The sequence below is a fragment of the Bacillus rossius genome, chromosome 6 (assembly GCF_032445375.1).
Source record: "Bacillus rossius redtenbacheri isolate Brsri chromosome 6, Brsri_v3, whole genome shotgun sequence".
Taxonomy (NCBI): domain Eukaryota; kingdom Metazoa; phylum Arthropoda; class Insecta; order Phasmatodea; family Bacillidae; genus Bacillus; species Bacillus rossius.
The window spans coordinates 66,427,075-66,442,780 of record NC_086334.1 but is presented as its reverse complement, the minus strand read 5'-3'; the positions used below and the strand labels follow the sequence as shown (position 1 = coordinate 66,442,780).

General features: G+C 39.0%; 1 protein-coding gene across 1 annotated transcript in view; it reads left to right on the top strand.

The window, feature by feature from the left end:
• The window catches only part of LOC134533276 (BLOC-1-related complex subunit 7), a 58,947-nt gene extending 46,346 nt beyond the window's left edge, over positions 1-12,601 (top strand). Inside the window, exon 5 of the transcript XR_010075291.1 lies at positions 8,686-12,601. The gene's annotated coding sequence lies outside the window, so the exon portion shown is untranslated. The remainder of the gene's footprint in view (positions 1-8,685) is intronic.
• The last annotated feature ends 3,105 nt before the right edge of the window (positions 12,602-15,706 follow it).

Below are 15,706 nucleotides of genomic sequence, written 5' to 3'. Positions count from 1 at the left end.
AGGTTTTTTTATGATATGTGCTGGTCCAAGAATTACTTATACAGCCATTTTGCTGCAGTGTAATTTTCTTGTATTGGTTGTATTTAACCGTTTTCAGTCTTGTAAGGTAATTAATTGTTTTATATTAAAACCAGTTATGTTTATATTTTTGAATTAGTACGCAAACATTTTCAACGATAGCATTTTAGACGCGTCTGGGTTTTTTTACCCATGTGTCTGGGTTTTTTTGTAGGTTATCTAGGATTTTCATGAATATCAGAGTGGCAGCCCTGGTTACAAGTCGTTTTGTTTATTGTCCTACTTCAAAGTACGCTCAGTGCGCAGTGCGTGCACCGTCTCGTTCAATAATAAAACTAATGAAATTTTAATATTAAAAAGTACATTAATACAAGATATAATATTTATATTTGTGCACCTAACAGCTATGAAAATGCAAATAAATTCTCAGTTGACACTAATAACAGATGTAATCAACATATGGACTTTCTTTTTTCGAAAACAATTAGTAACTAGTGTTTTTATACATTAAAAATTCACGATTTTATCAAAAATAAAAAATAAAAAAACAGATAGGTACATTAGTGAGCATACTATATCAATGTTTTTTCATATGTTTCTTCAGATTAGTCGATGATTTATAACTCAGTTTTTGTTTACACAAATTACAATTAGCAAACTCATTATTTTCCGTGAAAAAAATTCCACACAAATGAAGTCTTTTTCGTGCACTTATCCATTCCTTATTTCACTATAAAGATACTAACTACAAAGCATGACAGCCCGCAACATGGTGATACACGGCCAGGACGAACTGCAGTGAATGTTGAACTGATTGATACTGGTTGTATCAGGCGGGCATGAGAGTATCAGAGGTAGAGAATTACCAGGCGTGATAAATAATGTATCAGATTCTCCTTCCGGTCTTACGGTCTGCGTACGCGGAGCTTTTGTTGCCTCCTGGGACCGTCTGATACAGAAGTATCAGAGACTTGTAACATGGTACAACGCTGTATCAGTATCAGGTTGGAACAGATACCGAAAATTGCTGTAACAACTCACCTCTACCACAGACGAACTACGCGAACTAGTTCCCAGATCCCTCGCTCCTCAGTTCATTAGTTCGTTCTTTTTCCGATCTCCTTCTTTTAGTTCTGTGCACATGATCTGGCTCTTATCAAAAGTCGACACTCGTTCTCCCTTTCGGGTATTAGTTACGGCTTTGTCGCTGGTCTTTTTGGCTGGCTATCGTTATCTGCTCGGGTCGGATAATTGAAATTTCAGACGTCTAACGGATACTGACTTTACAAAAATATTGACTCTTGATCGCTGCATATGTTTACTGCAATGAAACATTTTCAAATATAATCGTTTTGTTGATGATGATAGCTTTATACTCGTGTCCGAGCACGGTAACTACATGGTGTATACTGAGAACAAGTCAGACATAATTACATTAGGTAGTTATATCAGTGTTTACAAAATGATTTCAATATTCATAAAATAATTTTGACAGCTGATGACAACTTTAATATTAAAATTTTGACTTATATAAAACCATTGTTAAATAAACTTATTTTTGACGCGACATCTAATAAATCGTTAAACGCCGGCTGCACGCACGAAAAAAAGTCCCGTTACGCACATTGTCCCGTTACGCTCATTGTACGCTTGCGCCGCATCTATCTCTCTTCCACTCGATTGGAACAACCATCCATTGGACTTTTTCGAGGCACATTAAACTTGAAACACTTCCATTCGTTTCCTACTTTTCCTATTATCGTCCTATCCTTAACAGAATAACACAGATTGGAAGAAGTTAAATAGCAAACATGTATAAAAGTTATAGTTAAAATAATCTGTTCATTAAAGTAATAAACATATTTGAATTAATGAGTGCAAATAAAAGTAAATTTATCAATTAAATTGTAGATTTCATTTCACTCCTTCTTTGTATAAATACAAAATAGTGATAATTCAATAAAAATGATTAAATTTTATTCATAAAAGTATGAAATCATTTCATCAATATTTTGTAATGACGTCACGTTAAACTATCGTTCGTAAACCGACTTTACAGACAAACAATTTTTTTGTTGATTATTTCTAAAGCTTAAAAAAAATGTATTTTATAGGCCTAAAACGGTATTTTATTCACAAAGTTAAACACATTTAATAAATTATATTTCTTAAACGAACTAATAAATAAATTCTAGAAATAAAATTTTTTTGATTATAGTGTATGTTAAGTGATGATGAACTTGCTAATATTTAATTATTGAATTATATATAGGTCCTAATGAACATACACATTCTTAAGCAATATTAGCATACAATCTTACTTAAGAGTTTTTATTAGTTTTTCTATGTATAATTGTAAGGTAACAAATTAGAAGAGTAATGGGTCTTTTTTCATAATAATTTACGTAATTTTGTGGTCTGTACATAATAACACATTTTTTGTTGATTATTTCTTTAAAAAAAATTTTAATTTGTATATTTATAAAACGGTATTTTATTCACTAAAATAAACACATTTCATAAATAATATTTCTTAAACTAGCTATAAAATAAATCCTTTCATAAATTAAAATTTTTTCGATTATAGTGTATGTTAAGAAAAGAATAAAAACCTGTCATATACGCCATTTTACCCAATTATGTAAATTATTGTTTTATTTACTCATTTGATGTATAATAACCCAAAAAGGATAAGAATCTAGGCGTTCACAACACTGATCATTATAAAAAATAACTACTATAACATACAAAGAAGATCGCCTGCAGTAGCGGTAGCAAAGCGAACGAACTATCTGTGACCTGTCTTCTTTGAATTCGAGTTGGGAGCGGACGAACTAAAAGAGCGACCTAGTTCGCCAAGGAGCTGCGAACTAAAAGGAGCGCTCCCGGTCGCGAACTATTATGCGCAAGTCTATCCCACACAGTTTTATCGTCGAAAGAACTAATTTCAATGATTCCTTTTATTCCAGAGATTAATGACAATGCATTAAATTAGAAAGAATTTAGTCGTTTTCCAATCTCAAATACTTGGTGGATCACTATGTGGTATTGAAATACAGCCATTGGTCGGTATTTACGGAATCTATCTTCCAACGCGTCTGTTTTAAATTTTTCTGTCAAAATGTATTTCATCCCTAAGTCTCTCGGGCTGTAATCAGTCTTTTCAATCATAGAGTGAGTGGCCAATTTAAGTGCAGACATGGGTTCTCTGCTGAGTCTTCCAGATATATTTTATATTTCATTCCACCTATCTAACCAGGAAATATATTTTCTGAGGAATAAGAATTTTGTATCAGTCTCTTCATTGGAAAGTGGCTGTTACATAATTTCTTTTAACATGGAAAATTTTGCAATCAGTACCTATAGATAGGTTAGGTTTATTATGTATCCCAATTGTATGTGCCTATTTTAAAAACTGCAACTTATGCAATTTGGAACATAAACAAATTTTTCATTTGCTAGAAATATCAACTTCGTTATTATTGAATCTAGCCCTTTACATAGAAAGTGTTAAAGACATGCATTCAGAATGTTGTGTGTTCGATCTTGACTGGCTCCATTAAGGCATGGTTTTCCCCATGTGATTTACCTTCTCAACTTTGGATGAATGCTGGTGAGTAATTATTACCATTTTTGCTACTTTTCTTCAAATTAGTTCAATAATTCCAGATTGCCTTTCATAACAGGGGAATTTTAAGAGTCATTATTTGCATGCCTGTGTTATTTTTATGCAACCAACATAATGCTAGTATATAAATGTTGGTGTTGTATTGAATGTAAAATTTGTCAGTTACAAGAATGCTATTCAACTTGGCCAGTTACAATATTGTAGAAAAAAGAAGTGAAGAAAACATTTAGAGTGTGTAAAGTGAACTCAGTTTTTGAAGTGACGACTGCTCATATTAGGGAATCTCATGTGTAGATGTTTCGGTGGGGGGGTGCATCAGTCAGTCTTTGTAGAATGATCGACAGTACACCGGCCTACGGTGCGGAATCTATGTCAAGTCCCGGGTAAGACATCTTTGTGAGTTCTGAAATCTCAATTTGGAAAATGTCTTTGGTTGTTTCATATATCCATTGTCATAAACTCTGTCACTTACGTCTTCACTGTCAACGGCACAAATTCGTTATTTGGGGAGGGGGATGCGGCCTTAAAGAAGGAAAACCAAGGATACGGTAAAACAAATGATTGTGTGATTAGAGCACCGGCTTACTATCAAAGTGATCCGGGGTAGATACCTGCTGGGGCCGAAACCCTATCATCTCAAGTGGGAAAATTTTGTTGAATTTCACATCAAGGTCAAGCAGAGACCTTTACCTAATTTTTATTGAAGGAAAAAACAATAGATGGTATATAAAATTATCTAAGCTTGCCGTCACCCGACCTATGTGAAAGGCCCGGGGGGTACCTGACGGGCGCTACGGGCGTCGCGGTGCTCTTGTTGTCCGGAGGGGCGCCAGGCTAGCGGGCTGCTAGGCCGTTGGTGTTGGGTCGTGGGTACTCTGCCCCCGCGTGCCCCGCCAGGTACACGGCTTGAATCTACCCTGAGTGGCTCTTCCTTGATTGTGAAGGCCGCTCGGCCGTGTGGAGGACGGGAGACTCCGGAAAATTAGTATACACGAGTTGGTGAGAATTACCTTTAATCTAGTCCCGCTACAAAACACTCTCACCAACACTTGGCGACGTCTAGCCGTTACACAATTAACACAGAAAAAACATAACACTATGCGACACTAATGGTTACCGCGGCAGTCTCGCGGGACGCGGGTCGATGCTCGCTGGAGACGGCCAGCGCCGAACATTAACGGGTGCAGGGGGGGCTCTATGAGCGGGCTCCTAAATTCGGCGAAACACTTACGTGAGTGATACGATCTGCAGCGCGGTATCACGATGAAGACGGTCGGGATAGGCCCGGTTCCGTAAAATACGCGCCGAGTCGACGTGGGCAGCTTATGAATTAATAAGAGGTTTAAATTTAAATATTTAGTGCAGAATAAAATGATCACAGAAAGAAAACTTGGATGCTGCCCACGGACACACGTCTGTTCCCGGCGCGGAGTGGTTCGAGACTGCCGGACATGGCCGCCTCGCAAGGAAGTGAAACTTTCTCTTCTTTGTGAGTCGGCGTCAAAAAACTTATATGAACTTAATTTGCTCTATTATAAGCTAAAAACACGTTCCAGGTGCTCAATTAAAAGGTAGCACCTGGTAATTGTGTGCTTAAGGCTTAACAACTGTTTTATAGTAGTATTTAATTATTTGAATTGTGGCATCAAGTTGGCGACTGTAAATTTATCAACATATTGTCTCACTGTGAGCCGTTTTAGTTGTATTTCTTTTAATCTGACATGATCATAGTCACGAGCATTTTAATTAAGGCCAGTGGCCGCGGTGACTGTTAATGAGGTTTGTTATCTTTTGAGGTCACGCCCGGGGCGCTCGCCTGACTCAATCCGGCTGGGCAAGGGGCGCGCTCCGAAAACGGGATACGGTACTGGCGGTGCGGAGCACGGGCTTAAAGGCCATGGTTGGTAAAAACAAAATAAATAACAAAAATATATGTAATTATACTAATTATGAAATGTTTGTTGAATAGCTTTACTCCACTGTAGTGCTCATTCTCATTGCCTTGAAATGTGCTGTCAGGAGATCTGTGAATTCATGCTAAAGTTTACTGGTGTGGTGACGAGAGACAGAAACACACAAGAAGGCGCACAGTCCACATCTGCTGTTAAAAACATATCCTTCTAAGTGAGTTTCGATGACAAAAAAAGACAACTACAAGAAGGATGGTTGTCGTGCTCAGACAACTGTGTGATTAGAAGAAGGTGCTGTCATTACGCCAGCTAGGAGTACTTCCTCTGCATTCACACGGCAGCAATCTTAGCCGGAGACATTCATACAAGTTGTGGGTTCAGCTACGAGAACGTTCTCATAGTGATACGAAAGACCTGCATAGAATATATATTGAAGAATTGCAAAGATTTCAATAAAACTACAGGTTATTAGAATTTTGGAGTCTGTTAAGGTTCTGGATTGTATGATTCATTTTTTTAGTTATCATTGTTCGTCTTGCCATGAATGGATCATTTTACGAATATATGTTTATGTACTTTGGTATTCAGAAATTCAGAGGGAGCAATGCACATTTTTTTTTCTTTTGACGGTTTATGCCGCAATGCCGCAGAGAGTTACTGCCACGTGTCCCTGAAAGCATTGAGGATTTTGCGGATACAATGAGGAACTACATTTGGCAAGAACTCTACGGGTTGGGTGATCAAAATAGACTAAAGCAAACAACAATTACAGATGCTTCCAGGCAACGAAGAATTTATTGGGAACCTGTTAGAGAATGCAGCTGAAAAGACAGATATAGCCATCTATAGAACTTTTAAGTGGTGCCCCAGGTTTTTCCCAACTGCTGACGGTAGTCGTCTTCTCTCACAACAGCAGTATAAACATAGGAGCTGTTCGAGAAAAAAAAACATAATAAGTGACATGGTACCTAAATTTTTAAGTTTTTAAATTTAGGTAAAATGAATCTGAAATAATATAAGGTGTTCATTCAGGCTGTTAAAAAATTTTAAATAAATATACTTTTAGTTAATTAAGGTGGTATATATACTGCATGTTTACTGGATACATGTAAAACTTATTTCCCAGGGATATCAAATGTATTTTGCACTCATGACGTCTTAAGACCTTGGATGCCTACAAAAAGGTTTTGGAAAAGTTCTAGGAGTCAACATCTGCTTGGCAAATAACCAATCCTCACTTAGCATGACTAATGCATTCCTAAAAATATTCGTATTATCCTAATTGCATATTCTGAAACATTTGTTTCCATAAATAGCAAGGCTAATTTACTTCATGTGTTCCAAAATATGTAGGGAAATATTTTTTATAATGCATGGAATAATACTCAACAATAAATATGTCACACCAGTTACCAGTCTACCATCGAATACTTTGTATGACAAATACGACACCGCGTAATGGGAGATGGTTATCATCATTCGGCTGGTTGACTTGCCCGCTTGGGTGTAACCTTCAACTCACATCTTGAACCTATCCACGAACTTTCCAAACCATGCTTTATTGGCATGGAAACCAATATTACTCTCCGGATATTTATATTTTAATTTTTCAAAAATTAATGTGCTAATTCATCTATCACCGCTTGTTTAACATCAATCCTGTCAGGCCCTTAATTTTTTTTCATTGAACCATTCATTTAACAACCTTTCCCATTTCAATCATCTGTTCAGTTCTGTTCCGGTATGTAATGTCAAATTATATTTCCGCCACAATCAACAGCATCAGACTTATATAAACGTTTGATAGAGTCCTTATTTCGTATGATTGTGCGTACAGTTGACTTGCTTAAAACTAAACTGCAACCAACATAAGTGTGGCCTTCATGACATTCTGCACGCCGTAATACTTCTAATTGTCTCAATTACTTGAACGCAATGCATTATGATCTCACTTGGAAGCCATGATTCCACTATGATTCCAACTGCAGGTTCTTGCGCACGTACAGTTACCGGCAGACAATTGAGCAGACATTGCTTCTGTTTGTGCGAGTTCCCTGCCACTCACTAGACTGAGTTCATCACGACCTGGTCTGTGGCGAGCGAGTTGATCGGAATCTCAAGGGGAAACTTTGCAATTGGTTTAGTTGTTTTCAGTTTAGGATGGTTTGGATGCTTTGTTGTTTTGTCGTTTTTTCTTCACGTTTTGATAAACTTTGCGAACCAATTCAATCCGCGAAAGGCATTTAAGAAAATTCAGTTTTTAAACCTGAAAACTACTAATTTTTTTATTTAAGCAGCAAACAGTTTGGAAAATAAATGTTTGTGCTTAAAGCGAGATTTATCTAAACATTTTTTAAATTGGGTTTCTGTTGTTGGTTTAGTGATTCCTGTGCTATCCTATTGTCTATCTCACGGTGTTTTAGTATCTGTAAAGGGATCGTCCATTAATCACGTGAGCCTCGAAAAGGGGGGGGGGGGGAAATCACGAAATATCACAAGGGGGGAGGGGGGGTGTAGAGAGATATCACGTGTATTTATTTTTTCGCCCGATTTCTACTAAACCAAAAAGCGACGCGTGACCTTGACTCGCCGTAGCCAGGCAACAATATCCCCGCCTGCCGCAACATGAACCACCTGGCTCGGCTTGTCAGTCACCAGTAAGACTGTGATTTTGGTGCCGAATACATGCGTAAATCACATATAAGCCTTTCCTTTATTATTTTTATGCCAGTGAGAAAAAACCTGCAACCTTAATGTCTGTCTGGACATTTTTATCATTGTGCTTAATTTTCCAGAATTAAATTAGATTATACCTATATTTAAAGATAATATTCTGAAATTTAAAAAAAAAATATTTTGTACCAAAAAAACACATGATTTATTGGGGGGGGGGGGGGGGGGTTTATTTTAGAACCTCACCACAAATCACTAGGGGGGCTGGGGGGGTTAAAAATTTGCTAAAAAAAAATCACGTGATTAATGGACGACCCCAAAGGGGTTAATATTTGTGCTAATTTTTTCACCCTTCTCTTTCTATCTGAATCTTTTTGATATTTCTTGTGTTATTTTGTATTGCAATAAGGAAACACATGTTATCAGCATCAATTTTTAATTCCTCTTCTTTTTAAGCCGTGTGGCTTTGTAAAGCCATCCAGAGAAAACCCAGACATCGCTGCAGTCATCAAGATGTTGATGGCCTCACACCGCTGCCAGCAGTACCTGCTGTCAGTGTAGAAGACGGAATTGCTGCAATAAAGACATTGTAATGTTGCAAGACCCTGCCCGCCTCAGTTTTTACAATAAATTTGGAAAAAATAGATATAATGTTTTTTCAGTAATGCAATAAATATATCAGCTGATTATTATAGCTTTCAAGGTCGCCATGACCTAGTTTTTGATACTTGTATTATTATTAATTGGTATATTATTGTAGTTAATTTTAATTTTTAAGTATTTTATTTTGAAAAGCCGATTAACTATAATTTTATTAATTTTCGCTCTGCTGGCTAGGTTATAGTTAATGTAAGTGTACATTTCAGTATTTTATTGCATTTAAATGTGTTTTCAATAATAATAATAAAAATAATTTTATGTATGTGGTTTATAGTAGTTTTAAAACAGTGAGGAATTGTGTGAAGAGAAAGAAACAAATTACTTCATTATACGTAATTGTAAGAGTAAATGTAACTAATCATAAGGCAGTATTTCGGGGGATGTCCCCAACTAACTGAAATTTTCTAAGTGTTTTGTGATGTGCTGTGTTTCGTCAGTTGTTCAAGTACGGTGCCGAGAGGTGGTGCGGGGCGGTGGCTCACCAGTATAATAGGGTGAGTTGTTAAGGACCAACAACTTCACGTCTGGGTGCTGGGGCCGAGCCGCAGTGTAATATCCACCTTGTTTTTTTTTTCCCATCAAGTTGCGGACTTTCAACTAGAATTTGTAGGCCCCAGATGTGTGGCATAGGCCTGGGTGGTCCGCTGGCCCACCGGGAATGATTTTCCCGCACATATGTGTACTTAGACGATGGAGTTAAAAGCCATTTAACAGTTACAAACAGAATTTTACACCCCATTTAATGCATCAGTAGGTAGTAGCCAGTCTTAGCCAGGCAGGATTGTGATTCTTTACAATTAGCGCCCAACGTGGGGTTCCAAATATCACACCCCAGACCACCTCGGCTGGCTCAAAATTCAGTCTGAAGTGGACATACATAAAACACTTGCAAAAAAAATTATTTGGGCACTGAAAATTATGTAAGTTTCAGACACTTATCACTGTCGTTGATTTGCTACTTAAATAATGTCTCTCAGACACCAAACTGATATTAATGTATTTTTTTTATTAAGACTTGAAGAACAATTTGCAGTGCAACCACAAAAGCTACTACATTTAGAACATACAACTTTTGCACATAACCTCATTCCAGACTTCCACACAACACAGGCATTGACTGTTTGCAATTACCGATGAATTATTATTACTTGAAAAGACAGTTCGCTTTAACGTCCCATGGTTACTCACGAACTCACGGTACAGACCAATGACTGTCCTTGGAATTATGACAAAATGAATTTAAAGTCGTGTTGCGGACTTCACCAATGACTGTGGTCAGAAAATTCTAGTTGCAAAGTTCAAATGATAAAAAAAAAATGTTTATCTTACACAGTGGCACCCAGACCACAGCCACAAATTGTTTTCTAAACTCACATCATCTTATACTTTTTGAGCCACTGCCCAACACGCTGCGTATCATTACCTCGTTCAGACAATGACTAAATTAGTTAGCACACAACTTCATATCACTCCACGGCAGAAACGCAGGTACGGGCTCTCTGCCCAATCACAACACAGCACTTAAAAAACCATAGCAGGATACAATTTCTGACCCCTCGTAGTGTGACTTTTTTTTTTTGACAAAGATTACATTCAGAAAAATCACTTGAATTGGTAGCATTATTTTTCACCAATCACAAAATTACAATTATAAACTACCAGCCAGTCATGATGCATGGCCACAGTGGCGTGATGAACACTAGCGTCTCTGCCCACGGTTGCTGAACTTTCCGTCTCTCTGTCATTCGTTCAAACTATTGCATCAATTTTCAAACAAAGAATCATGACATAAACCAAATTACATAAGAAAACTATGTACCGTTTTTGTTTATGAACCAAGATACACAAGCATTACTTAAAAAATTACCTAAAAAGGTATACTAATAAACCAACGCATATAAATAAGATCTAGGGGCTTATTTACCACAAAGTCAGCAAAACATTAAAACCAACAGCAAAGCATGAAATATAAATTAAAATCATAAAACAACCTGTGAACACACAAATGCTTCTTAGGAAAAATAACAAGCTGTTATTTACATTATAACAAAGAAAACTAACGTTAAAATATACTTTAAGATAATATAATAAATTGTAAATTAAACTATTTTATCAAGTGGGAAGGGCAGTAACCAGGGTTGTTACAACATACGCCCAGCAGAAAAGAATAGTTGAGCAAATGCAGACGCTGTTTTATTAAACCTATTGATAGAGTCTGGATATAACTGATTATGCCAGAGAAGTTAACCATCTTCGTCTTATGTAGGAGGACAAATGATACACTAGTGTCTTTTCACTCTAAAATTCTTGGAATCATCGGACTTCACACTAATAAATGGTGTATTTTTATGAACTCCTGAACACGTTCAATTTGGAATACCATGTAGTCCTTGGGCAAGTTAAGCGAAACAATGGTGGAATGACAAATACGCAAAATAATTCTATGTTGTATGGGTCCATTACTGTGGCAAGCAAGCCATATTGTGAATATGATTTTCGATGTATTTGCAAGGCAAAATTATCTTGTTGATGAAGTGGGTGAGACTTGGGAACGTGCGAATGAAGAATATGCAGACGAATTTGAACTGCTGGCAGCACCCAATGAACAAGAAGTTGCGGGCTCACCTGCACATCCACACACTGACGAGCTAGCTGTCAAACTTTGCAAAGTATGTCTCTCGGAGAGAATCTCGCATATAGTTTACTCTTGCTGACATTATGTTTTGTGTAATGATTGTGCAGGTGTTCTTTTGCAATAAGATGCAGAAACTGGCGTAATGAGGGGTCGCTTGTGCAGAAATGTTTCAAGTAGCGTAACATGTGTGTATTTTCAATAAGTTCATGCTATATTTGTTTTAGTTTTTGTGAAATGTTTTGTTTTTAACGTCCCAATTGTAATTTAAATGTAAATTTAATTTTATGAAATTTGTGTTCTCCCATTTGGGTCAATTATTGGAGAGAGAGGTATTTATTTTTTTTTCCTCAAGGTAATCAGTTTTGTTAGATGTTTGTGTATTTATTGCTCTTGTTTCTTTTCCAGGGAATTTTTTTGACACCAATGCCAAAAAATAAGTTTTGTGTAACTACCTCTTGCATGTAATTTGGTAACTTTATTTTACATAATATTAATATTTTGATTCTCTTTATGGTATGTATAGTTTATGTTAATTTCAAAGCTATTTCTGCTAAATATATTTTATTTTCTGGTGTAAAATTTAATTTCAAGTTGCATAACACATGGTATTTTCAATAATTACATGCTACCTATATGTATTTGTTATAGTTTTTGTGAAATGTTTTATTTTTAAAGTCTCAATTGTAATTTAAACATAAATTTTATTTGATGTAATTTGTGTTCTTCCATTTTAAGTCAGTTATTTGAGTCTTTCTTTTTACATCAAAGTAATCCGTTCATACAGGTGTTTATGTATTAACATGTGCCGTATGCTATGGTTTTATGCATATGCTTCACCAATTTCTGTCCCATGTACAGCCATCTAACATTATAATTTTATTATTTAAATGATGCATGGTAAATATGCGCTAAACAAACTGGAAAAGTAAAACAGAGAATATATTTTTGTTGTTACAAGATGATGAAAATTATGTACTAAATATGTGTATTAAAATAATGATAGCAAAAAAACTGACAAATTTTTTTTGTGTTGTAATTTTGATGTCATTTTAAATACATTGTTTAAAACATAAAGTATTTATGGAAAATTAAAGTTGTATTTTTTTTTTTTTACTAAAATACTTTTTTTTACTACGACACAAAAATTTAAACACATTCTGGCCTGTTGTAAAAATCTTCAGTACCTACCGGTATCTCCGTTATTATCTGTCTCTGCAACATCAACTTCAGAACTACTCTTTTTTCTGCAATGAAGAGATTCCTTTGTGCACACATGTTGTAAATAAAAATACCACAGTGTCGACTGGTAAAGATCATCACTTCCTATTCCTGTAGTTTTGGAAGTTTTAATTTTTCGGAGTTCACAAAGAAAGCTTGCTTATAAGATGTAATTTTTTTTCTTCAAAAAGTCAACATTGGCATCTAAAAAAATTTCATTTACTTTTGTCTATAGCTGTTCGCAGCCCTCTTTGAATTGCCTATTAAAATATTCCCTACTTTTTAGTCACACACTGGCAAAATGTCATGATAAAGGTTCATGAACTATTCTAAAAAATATTTATAGTCATTAGAAGACTTTTGTCACAACAGACAGCACATTCACAGTAGGCTTGGGGAGAGCATGCTGGGACCTGCCACACACTGGCGGATAATCTCAGTCAGGGGCTCTGCTCAAAGGGAACTACCCCCCGACGGCAAGCCGAGGATGCTAGGTCGGGCAGAGGCCAGACATACCCACTCACTGGTGGAAATGGTCGGTCAGGGGCTTGGCTTAGAAGGAACTGCCACCCGACGGCAAGACGAGCATGCTCAGTCAAAAGAAGGCCAGACATGTCCACACACTGGTGAATGTACTTGCTGGCTGAGTCAGAGAGCATATCAGTATGTAATATTAAATGGAATTGTCCTAACATGTGGGGAGTAATCTTTTGTTTTACTCGAGCAGCCAATAATACAAGCCAACATTGCAACTGTTTTAAGCTGTATAGGGGTTGCTGAATCATTAGAACGGAGCCGGCTAGTGGCCAGGTACTTGCACAGCTCCTAGCTGGCTCTTTGATGCCTCCCAGCTCTGTGTTGCCTCCCAGATCTGAGCACGGAGCCGCTAATAGCCAGGATTTTGCACAGATCCTAGCTGGCTCTTTGTTGCCTCCCAGCTCTGTGGCACGGAGCCGGGAGTAGCTAGAAACTTGCACAGATCAAAACTGGCTCTTTGTTGCCTCCCAGCTCTGTGTTGCCTCCCAGCTCTGTGGCATGGAGCCGGTAGTAGCCAGGAACTTGCACAGATCCTAGCTGGCTCTTTGTTACCTTCCAGCTCTGCGTTGCCTCCCAGCTCTGTGGCACGGAGCCGGTAGTAGCCAGAAACTTGCACAGATCCTAGCTAGGTCTTTGTTGTCTCCCAGCTCAAAAATGCCTCCCTGCTCTGAGTTGTCCACCAGCTCTGTGGCACGGAGCCGGCGAGTGGATAGAAACTTGCACAGCTCCTATCTGGCTCTTTGTTGCATTCCAGCTCTGTGTTGCCTCCCAGCTCTGTGGCATGGAGCCGGTAGAAGCCAGGAACTTGCACAGCTACTAGTTGGCTATCGGTGTCTCCCAGCTCTGCAGTACAGAGCCGAGGAGTGGCCAGAACCTGGCACCTCTTTTAGCGGGCTTACAGGTGTCTTCCGGCTCTTCGGCATGGAGCCGGCGAGTGGCTAGGAACATGCACAGCTCCTAGCTGGCTTTTTTTTGCCTCCTAGCTGGCTTTTTTTTGCCTCCCAGCTCCGTGGCACGGAACCGGTTAGTGGCCAGGTACTTGCACTGATCATCGCTGGCTCTCAGGTGCATCCCAGATCTTCATCACGGAGCCGGCGAGTGGCCAGGTACTTGCACATATCCTAGCTGGCTCTTTGTTGCCTCCCAACTGTGTTGCCTCCTAGCTCTGTGGCTTGAAGCTGGCGAGTGGCCAGGTACTTGCAAGGACCCAAGCTTGCTATTTGTAGCCTCCCAGCATTGTGTTATCTCTCAGCTCTGTGTTGCCTAACAGCTCTGTTGCATGGAGATGGCGAGTGGCCAGGTAGGTACTAGCACAGATCCTAACTTACACTTTCTTGCCTCCCATCGCTGTGGCACGGAACCGAGAGTAGCCAGGAACATCCACAACTCCTATCTGGCTCTTTGTTATCACCCAGCTCATTGTTGCCTCCCAGCTCTGAGTTGTCTCCCAGCTCTGTGGGACAGGGCCGGCTAGTGGCCAGAAACTTGCCTCCTAGCTCCGTGATGCCTCCCAGATCTGTGTTTACTCCTGTTTTTTGTTGCCTCCATGCACTGTGTTGTCGCCCAAATCTGTGGCACGGAGCCAGCGAGTGGCCAGGTACTTGCACAGCTCCTGGCTGGCTCTTTGTTGTCTACCAGCTCTGTGTTGCCTCCTATCTCTGTGTAACGGAGCCGGGGGTAGCCAGGATCTTGCACAGATCCTACCTGGCTCATTGTTGTCTCCCAGCTTATTGTTGCCTCCCAGCTCTGTGTTGTATCCCAGCTCTGTTTATCCCAGCTCTGTGCCACGGAGCCGGCGAGTTGCCAGGTACTTGCACAGCACCTAGCTGACTATTTCATGCCTCTCAACTCTGTGTTGCCTCCCAGCTCTGTGGCACACAGCCGGGAGAAGCCAGGAACTTGCACAGACCCTAGATGGCTCTTTGTTGCCTCCCAGCTCATTGTTGCCTCACGGCTCTGTGCTGCCTCCCAGCTCTGTGCTGCCTACCAACTCTTTGTTGCCTCCCAGCTCTGTAGCACAGAGCTGATAGTACCCAAGAACTTGCACAGATCCTAGCTCGCTCATTCTTGCCTTTCAGCTATGTGTTGCACACCCAGCTTTGTGTTGCCTCCCAGACCTGTGCATGGAGCCGGTGAGTGGTCAGGAACCTGCACAATTACAGGCTGGCTCTTTGTTGCCTCCCAGCTCTGTGTTGTGTCCCAACTCTGTGGCAAGGATACAGTAGTAGCCGGGAACTTGCACAGATCCTAGCTGGCTCTATGTTTTCTCCCAACCCTGTTGCACGGAGCCAACGAGTGGATAGGAACTTGCACAGCTTCCTGGTTGGCTCTTTGTTACCTTCCAGCTTTTGGCACGGAGCCCGCGAGTTTCCAGGTACTTACACAGATCCTAGTTGGCTCTTTTTGTCTCCTAACTCTGTGGCATGG